At 40.0% G+C, this 8,141-nt stretch overlaps 1 long non-coding RNA gene across 1 annotated transcript; it reads left to right on the top strand.

The window, feature by feature from the left end:
* Positions 1–322: 322 nt before the first annotated feature.
* Positions 323–7,882, top strand: LOC138356033 (uncharacterized). The gene is made up of 5 exons (XR_011224081.1): positions 323–439; positions 712–821; positions 2,307–2,435; positions 2,998–3,107; positions 7,434–7,882. It is a non-coding gene; the product is annotated as an uncharacterized lncRNA (long non-coding RNA).
* The last annotated feature ends 259 nt before the right edge of the window (positions 7,883–8,141 follow it).

The following is an 8,141-nucleotide window of genomic DNA, read 5'->3' as shown; positions in this document are numbered from 1 at the left end:
AGGTACAATGGGTTTGTGAGAATACATAGCATAGTACAGTAATTACACTGTTGTAAAGCCAGTAGTACGCGCAGGGTTTCGGGCCGGTCCTTAATTTAACCAATAATTATAAGTAGGTAAAATCGGAAAAAAAAAATAATTTCTCATCCATTTGATACATGTATGTTTCTCATACTTTGGGTATACATTTGAGTTGATATATTTCAGTTTCAAAAAATAAAACTCATTAACTAGTAAGGTATCCAATTACGTCGAGGCGACCAATGACAGTACAGCTTGCGACAATGTGACGTGAAGTGAAAATAGAAACGTGATTGGCTATTGAGTATGTGACGTCAACTGAAAATGAGAAACGTGATTGGCTATTGAGTCCACCTGCTCGTTGAGGCGCAACGGAACGTTATTTTGCCCCTAGAATTAGCCGAGTAGAGGTGTACAAGTTAGTGTTAGGGCGTTTTGTTACTCTGAGCTGGTACCCCGTTACCCTTTGGGGTCGCTAGGGCTGACAGACCCCTAGGTTACACTGTCACTCTGTACACCGTCCAAACGCACATAGGGGGAAAAATCTATATTTTTAGCTGTCGTATATACCCCCTGTTGGGTGGTATATATACTGGGATATTTGTTAGTCCTGACCCATAATCAGTACTAAAAGAAAAATAATAATGTTTACGTACTGTATTGATTAACATTTTGTATTTTTTTCCACAGCCGTCTTGAAGGAGCGATGATTGCAGTCATACCCTGCCGAGGAGGTGGTGGTAGATGTTCCAGTTGTGCTACTTTAGTTAGCAAGGTCTGATGGCCCTATCCGGCAGAAGGTAAATAGTTATAGTAATAATGTATTAGGATTAGGCTAATTTGGGCAATTGAAGTTTGACCAGTCATTACTACAGCCATATCAGGACCCGCATCAGTTTTGTTTTAAATCTGAAAATCTATGAGTTACGGTAATTAATGTTAAGTGGTGTAAAAAGTTGAGATAGTAAAAAAATGTAGTGTGGAAGGATGATGGTGGTGTTGCTTCCGGTAACTTTGGTGATTAAGAGTAGTGAATAAGTTGGGCGATAGGGTTTGGCCGCTGTCGGTGTGGGTCGAGTGTAGTGTTATTCAAATTGAAATTGCTGTTGCCCCCCCCCCCCCCCCCACACTTTAAATTGTTCAGGTTACCTGGGTACATAATTTGACGTATGAGGGGTGAACCGTTGATAATACGTAGCCTTCCTGTCCTCGTCGAAGGACGTAGACATGAATTGACGCGAGTCGTTTGAGGTACATAGGTGATAAAAATCAACATTGACTTATGAATGAAATGTTAGTGCCATTATTAATTGAAATTGTTTATAATGTTAAATATACAGCATTAAATAAGCGCGACCTCCTTCGTAGGACAAAGGTCATGTAAATGATATATTTTAGGTTTATTTTGTTACATGGAGTGGATGTGAAGGTTCCGGTTTACTTGCGACCAATGGCTGATTGACTGGAGATGTGACCCTCGTGACAGTATTTTTCTTGTTTACTGTAGGTGGCTGGCGAGGGTAGACGTGGGAGTGTGTTGGTGGTGGTTATGTTGTTGATATTGGTGTAATTGTGTAGTGAGCGGGATAGCGTGCGCTCCACCAGTAGTGTAGGTTGATGCAAAAGTGAAAAAGTCACTTGTAACTTAAGGTTGAGGTATTTGTTTACGATCTGTTTATCATTGTGTAGCAGGAAGTATATTGTGTGGACTTTATTTTATAGCGTTGAGAAATGTGTACTAGGAACATAGTGTTGTTTCCCTGGAACATAATCAGGCAAAGTGTGGTCATATAGGTACCCCAATTAGTACTGGTAGGTAATTATTGGGCAGTTAATGTTGTCTAGCCATAAGTGTAACAGAGACGGTGATTTGTGGAAGGGAGGATGATTGCGCGATCAGGAAACCCGAAGAATTGTCAATCTCGTGTTTAGCTTCGGATTGTAGGTATACCCGACATGGTGTTTGGAGTGTGGGGAAGGGTATTGTCATGGCTGCGCTTTGATGGTATTGAGAATAAAATTAGCACTGACGAGTGCTCCAAGACATGTTTTGTTATGTATTAGTTTTGTTTCGTCTAAATGGAGTTAGATGTTGGTAGACATATCAGAAAGTAATATCCAAATTGTTAGATGTTGAATTATACAATTATATTAGAGGAAATGAATTCGCAGGGAAGACAAAATTGTGTAATGAGTTTTGAGTAGAGTATTCATAGATGGTTGTAGCCCTTAACATCTTTTATTAAGGTTAGATGGATGCATATTACGCATTATATTTCATGCAGATGAGCGTGTGGAGAGCTGCGGGCTGGGCGAAACAGCAATGGTGAAGTATCTATTTGTGAAGAAAGGAGCATTTGTGGAGGCCAACCAACGGCACACTGCAGAGTAATGGAAGAGGCTGTGACCTACAGGCGAGTGTGATATGTTCATTTCAACACATCTTGCTGCAATAAATTAGTTAAGATTTGAGTTTTATGCACTACGTAACTAGTACTAAATATATTAGCATTGCTGAATTAATCATGTGGTGTACTTTGGCTCTCATCACGTCTAATGCTCAGTGTTACTAGACGGAACACTTGTATTATATAATAAAAAGAAATTGGTTGAAGTTAACATAACGTGTGGAAGCTTGGGTGTGTGTATAAATGAATGCTACGCGGTATTCATGTATAGATGTTGAAATACACATGAACATCTCACACACTCGCAGCTCCCAGATAAGAGAATAAGCTTAGTTGATAACCCCCCCCCCTTCCCCCCCCCCAACAGTGTCTGGAAGGTGGACTGGCGCTTTGAATCATAACTCGGTGCATGTCGCATTTCAAAACCTGGCCATGAGGCACCCCCCCTCGCTCCCAAGCTGTCTTGTTTTTGTGAACAGTGCATGGCGGTGTATTTGAGATATTAATGGTGATAAGGAAATTTTATCGTATGAATGTTCAGAATCCTGAATATAATATAGTTTCGCAGGTGACACGCTTGAGGAGGCTGGAGGTGGATGACGTTGATACCATCCTGTGTAGTTACTCTAGGGACACAACCTCCAGCTGTTGACTGATCAAGTTTCTCTTCCATTGAAGGTACGAAAGAATTAAACTTTGTTGTAAATGTATATATTGCAGAATCGTCGATCATGTAATTTGATGGTTAATCGATATCCAGTAGGTTTTTAATAGTTGTTAATGTTGATTGATACTAAAGTTGTGTATATATATATATACTAGAGAAATAGGAGGGAGTCGCCTAGAAGGCGTCTCGTTAGAGATGGCATTAAATGTGGTGTGGTCAAGGAAGGGTAAATATATAGTTGATGTAGAGAAATATTTTGGGGGAATTTTTGAATCATAAAGGAATAGATAGTTGTAGGGAATGTTAAGTAAATCATGAAATTTGAAGTACCTAATTTCGTAATAATTGTTACTGTAATTTCGTAAACCTAATAATCGTAATTAGGTACGTAAGTACCAAATATATAAAGTACCTAATTGCAGTGGGTATTAACGTTGGTATTTTATACTAATCAAGCTGTCAATGCAATGTGAGGTTTAATATAGCAATGTTGTATAATATACCTGTACCTACTAATGTGTTTACTGTCATGTTTTGTTTGTTTTTTATTAAAATGATTGATACATTGAAAAAATATCGTTAGCTAAATTCTACATCAAATTATGTTAGATTAAGGAGCTGGGCGAAACGCTGCGTGTACTAATGGTCTTAAAATTGTAAATAGCATGGTATGTATTCAAAGTCAATGTACCTTGTATATATGAATATTACTTTGGCATTGTAAGGAATAAAATAACAAGTTTGTAATGTATGGCAAACGTTAACGAAATGAAGAGGACTTGTTAATCGATATAAATGTAAAGTAGACGTGAATCAAGTGTTAGATCATTGACTGTAATTGACTTAGGCTAGTGTAAACGGTGGGTATAAAAAATTGTCGAATGTGGTTTCAGTTGGAATGTGTTATGGCTCACCAATTATTTATCTTTGACCCGCATCACGGGTCCAAGTCTGTTGGTGTTAGCTTCCTTTGGCTTGAAACTAAGAATTTTTTGTTCAATTTATTACAAATTATGGAATGGCGTCGTGCATGTTTTAATAATTTTATTCAAGAAGCAAGAGTTATGAGTGAATAAATAAGTAAAGCAACCTAGAATGTGGTAGTTCCTGAGTTCGAAGCCTCATGGCTTTGAGTTGAAGAATATAGTGGTATTGCGTACCATGAAGTTACCTGAATTTAATAAATCAATTTCTGGGGGTTAAGCTTCATGTTATTTACTGTTACTGGTGTTGGAATTGTTTTATTGTTTAACTATTGTTAGGCATGAAGTTTTCAAGTGAGTGAGTTAGGCTGTGATAGGCGCGGAGTAGGCCCACCCCCCTTGCCTCTTTTGTTAAGCTGACTGGCCCTGCATTGACGTTCCGTTACATCAGGTAACTCTTGCCGCCTATTATGCAGCGTCTTGGTGCATGTATATTTATTTATTACTGGTTTACACTGACGTGTGTTGATCATTTTGCTTATCGCTTAAAAGCGAATGGGTAAAGTCAGGTAGGTTAGGGTAGCTGCTGTGTGATAGGCCTCCGGTCCCTAGCTTGAAGTTTTCATGAACTTGTATTTTCCAAAAGTTTGCAGGATTTATTAATGAATGTTATGCAGTGTCAAGGTGCATGTTTCTTTGGTTGTTTTACAATTGTTGAACTTGTGCTTTTCCTGTACATAATAACTTAGTCAGGTAGGATGTGATAGTTGCAGGGATCGGGGCCCTTGCCTCTTGCTTGAAGTTTAATCTGGGTGTGCATTGACGTTTAGTTTGCTGTGCCAATTTTGTGCATTTTACATCGGTGTTGCTGCATTTTTTACTTAAAGGTGAAGCATTACTTGTTTACAAATAAGTAAACATAAGTTAAAGTCGTCTAGGATGTCGTAGACGGTGTGTTTGGGCCGCATGCCTGTGCCTTTAAGTTTATCTTTGAATCATAATATTAGTTCCTTCAGCAATTTATTTGTAGTTATGGATTGCTTAAGTGGATGTCATTTTAATTAGCGTGTTACGTTTATAGTTGTTTTCATGGGTTTGTTATTAAGTAGTGACAGGTAGAGAGTACGAGTTTCGTTTACCAGTAGCAGTAAACGTTTGCAGTCGTTTTGTCTGCCCGGTGTAGGCCGAAAGAATCTGGAGGCTCCCGGCTGGTTGTTTATCCAGATATGTGTGGCCTCCCAGGCCGCTGGTTATCCGACGTTGTGTGCTTGGTGTAGGCCGGAAGATAGTGCTGCTTCCCAGGCCGGTTGTTTATCCAGAGGAATTTGTGTTCCCAATGTAGCCGGGAAATTTGTCATAGCGACTGCCGTCTTAGCTGACTGCGTTGAGGGGCTGCTCTCGAGGCAACGTTGTTCTTATGAGTTAAGCCGGGGATGATGTTCAGGTATTATATTTGTCATATAAATATACGGGCTTCCAGGCCTGTTGTTTATACAGACATGTTGTGTGGCCGTAATTGACAGTGGCCCCACCCCCCCCAGGCCGCTTGTTTATCCCGACGTTTTGTCTGCCCGGTGTAGGGCGGAAGGTTTTCACAGGCACGGACGTCTTGGCTGCCTTCGTTGAGGGGTTGATGTCCGGCCGATGTTGTTCCTGCGACGTGTCACTGTTGTAGCGGCCGATGCTCGGTTTGGTCTGTTGCAGCCGGTCCAGCCATGTGGCCTAGTGTGCGAGCCGGCAGTCTTGGTACGTTGTTGCTCAATGTTGGTGTTCAGGTGTTTGTGTTCCGGCTGGTGACATTCCCGGCAGTCGGTGTCTTAGCTGTGGGTACAGCTGTTGGTGTCCCAGCTTGCTGCTGTTCAGGTTGAACCTGGTCCACGTTCAGGTGTTGTAGCTGATGTTCAGAGGCATGATTTTACAGTTTACATTAGGGAATTGTTGTTTGTTAAGCCGTTATTGACCACTAGTGTTCGTGTTGTGCATGCTACGTTATTGTTGGTTTGTTAAGGTTAGGGTTTCCCTGCTTAGTTCCTCCTCCGCAGTGTGGGACATAGACGTATTTATGTATACAGTTCGTACTGTATCATTACTCGTTATTTAAGTTGTTTATTAATAGGTGTTGGTTTTAGTCGCTGTAGTTGTAGCCTCGCTGTGCTTTACTTGTTATCGTTTTGTCTGTCATTTTTCGGCATGCCCTCGGTCTGCCCCGTACTAGGCCCATTAGTTGGGGGAGTGCGTTACTGGCCTAGTCGGGACCCCTGTGGAGCCCTTAGGTTGGCGTGGCCGCCGTGTTAGCGGGCTAATTGTCCTGCGACGTATTACTTTGGAATGAGTATTTGTTGCTTTTCCCTATCCTTGTAGTGGTTGTCTGTGTTTGACATATTGTTAGTGAAAAGTTCGTTATATTTGTAAGGTGGTAGTTATTGGTTGTGAATGTATGTGTGTGTATATATGTATATTCAATAGTTGCTACACTAATTGATAGTACTGTCATTCATTGTATTAATCGCATCTTGTCCGTAGTAATTTATTATGAGTCATTGAGTGTTTGTTACTATTTTCGTCCTTATTTGTGTTATTTGCATATATTAAATAAAAAAAATAGTTGACATTTAGGGATCCCTAGCGTGTTTGGTGTCCATTTCAGTTTAAGATCTCGGGATGTGAGGCAAAGTTGTTGGGGTACTGCTGCTCGCAGAATGGTGATTGACAGTGACCGAAGTCTTTACGCCTGTTAAGGGAGTTTGTTCGGGTAACTATTCAGCTGTAACATGCTTTGGGAGGCCAACATACACTGTAGATAACTGTAAGTGACTGTAACCATCGTTATAATTTGTCACTGTGGACGCATGCATGTTGCAGTTGCGCGTTAAGAGCTTTTTGTTAGATTTGAAAGATGGTTTTATTTATATATTCTGATATTATATACATAGTGGTCATAAAAGTATTGATTGTTGTTTATTTATAATATTGTAATTGATTAGTTAGAAAATAAATATTTGTTGCTAGATGCCTCCGCCTTGAATAATTTGTGCCCTTGACGCAGATACGGTAATTGTTCCCCCCCCCCCTTGCACCAAGGTTTGTTTTCGTTGTGCGGGTTTTACCCGCTAAAGTTCTGCTCGGGTTGGTAGTTACCTTAGTTCGCTAGAGAGTATTTTCCTGGAAGATCATTTTGTGTTCCTTTCCCCTCTAAGTGACTCCTTTCCCGTGTGCCAGTGTTCATGTTCAGAGTTGCCGGAGGGTATCACCCTGGGTTTATCCATTAATGACAGTTGCCCATTTCGGTTCGGTAAATGTCCCCCTCCTGTTAGCAAGTCATTGCAGCAGTATCCTTAAGGGTTCGGTTCCTTGGCCGTGACGTTCATACTGCATGCCCGTTTCTGCCCATCCTTACTGCCTTAATACTTCCAGAACCGAGTACGGAAGGAGCACGAGGTACACCATTGATGAACAAGGAAAAGGGATGGAGGCCGAGGGGAAGACTACTGCGGCCATGAGGTGGACACACATTCCTAGTTAAAGCGGGCAGCCGACGCGTTCTCCCTTGTGGGTGCTCCGTGTGAACCCCCAAAGTGATAAGGCCGCAGATATCTAAGAAATGTTCGCATTAAATGTAATTAGTGTAATGAAATAAATGCAACTTTCATATACTATGTATAGATTGTTAATAGTTATAATTGATTAGTACTTTATAATGAATAATCATTATAGGTTAATAGTTATTTGTTAAGCACTAGTCAATAAATAATTATCAATCATGGTAAATAGGTATTTTAATCATTAAAAATAAATGCTCATTATAATATATAATAATGAACTAATATATTATTTACCTATATAAAATAAACAAGTGCCCAATCTGAGGCTGTTTGTTTCCAAGCTCAGAAAAATAAGTTTATAGTATTGTTAGCGTTTAACGTTCTGTAGTGACAAATGTTAAAGTAAAACTGTATAGAGAAATACAATAGAAAATAGATATAATACCTTTGATTGTAAAATGTTTGCTTTCTGGTCACTTGGACAATAGTTAGTGTTGGGAGAGTCTGTCTGAGAAAATTTATTTGACGGAATGTGACTGAGAGGTCATAGATAGTTTTAATATGAAACATTGAAGAAAGT

The sequence above is a fragment of the Procambarus clarkii genome, chromosome 70 (assembly GCF_040958095.1).
Source record: "Procambarus clarkii isolate CNS0578487 chromosome 70, FALCON_Pclarkii_2.0, whole genome shotgun sequence".
Classification (NCBI taxonomy): Eukaryota; Metazoa; Arthropoda; class Malacostraca; order Decapoda; family Cambaridae; genus Procambarus; species Procambarus clarkii.
The sequence above is the reverse complement of the archived record's forward strand: the minus strand, read 5'-3'. Positions and strand labels throughout refer to the sequence as shown.